Raw genomic sequence first — 1552 nt, 5'->3', positions numbered from 1 at the left:
CAGTAGATCATCAAACACAGAGATGTTTCTTGAAGGAGTCAGTAGATCATCAAACACAGAGATGGTTCCAAAGCTTAGGAGAAACAGTCTGGAAGGATTTCTCTCCTCTGGTCCAGAAGTTCAGGAACCATCAGTAGATTCTGATCCACAGACCTCAGAGCCCGAGCTGGGGTGTAAGTCTGGATCAGATCACTGATGGAAGGTCTGACCATGAATAGATCTGAAAGTAAGAACCAGAATTTTAAAATGATCCTGAAAGAAACTGGCAGCCAGTGAAGAGTTTGAAGGAGAAATGTGAGTTCTTCTACTAGAGCAGCCAGTGAAGAGTTTGAAGGAGAAATGTGAGTTCTTCTACTAGAGCAGCCAGTGAAGAGTTTGAAGGAGAAATGTGAGTTCTTCTACTAGAGCAGCCAGTGAAGAGTTTGAAGGAGAAATGTGAGTTCTTCTACTAGAGCGGCTCAGAATTCTGGCTGCAGAGTTTTGTATGAACTGCAGACGAGACACATCCTTCTTGTTTAGACTCAAAAACAAACTGTTACAATAGTCCAGACGAGAAGATACAAACGCATGGATAAGTTTGCCTGTAATGATTTTTTACGTCCAACAGGTGTCAGTATTCAGTATTGATACAGTATCAACAGTTATATACGTCTATATATTTTTCACCCAGAACATTTATTCTTTTAAAACCCCACATCATTTTAAACCGAGGGCGCCACCTACAGAGCTTTAAAATAATACGACACTGTTTCATGAAGCTTCATCGACACATCGGTACCTTTAGGTGCAACTTTGAACCAGAGCAGTTTTTGTGAACTACTTTCTTAATGGATTGTTTGCTCTTTGTCCAGTAAAGAGCCGTTTGAAGAAATGTAGGCCTTTTTGAGTGATTGAAAATATTTGTGTGGAGCTCGAGAGGTTTATAAATAGCAGGGTTGAAATTTTTTTTAATTTTTTTAAATCAAATTATTGGGATTAACAGAATGCAATGTTTAAATCGCAGAGGCTACAATCTAAAAACAAACACTTGCATCGACTCTACAGTAGGTGGCGGCAGAAACAAAAGCGAACAGAGACAACTTCTGTTTTTTCTTTTTATATGTATAAAAAGACCAGAAAATATATTGAAATATTCCATTAGTGTACGTTTTATTTCGATTATTAAACTCCAATTTACTTATAATTACTTGTTATATTATCCATTCTAGGTGTTTTGCATGCAGTGCCGTGTTTTTGACAGTTGAAAACGTAAAAAAATATCAATAATCAATATATATCTTTTTATTCACCATAATTTGCGAGCATGAAATCCAGGTTAGACTTTATTCAATCAAATGTTTGTTGGTCATTAAATGCCATGACGGTGTATGACCAACAAAATGTATTTAATAACGAAAAAGAAAATTGAAATATTGGTCAAAATAAGATTTGAATTAAAAATAAAGATTTCCCAAAATAGTTTACTCCTAAAAAACTGTTTAATTTCCAGGAATAAACAGCAACATTCTGATTTGAAAGTCTACACTGAGAAAAAAAATAATAAAAAAACAGG

The sequence above is a fragment of the Callionymus lyra genome, chromosome 8, assembly GCF_982586985.1.
Source record: "Callionymus lyra chromosome 8, fCalLyr1.hap1.1, whole genome shotgun sequence".
Taxonomy (NCBI): Eukaryota; Metazoa; Chordata; class Actinopteri; order Syngnathiformes; family Callionymidae; genus Callionymus; species Callionymus lyra.
Note: the sequence above shows the minus strand (reverse complement) of the source record.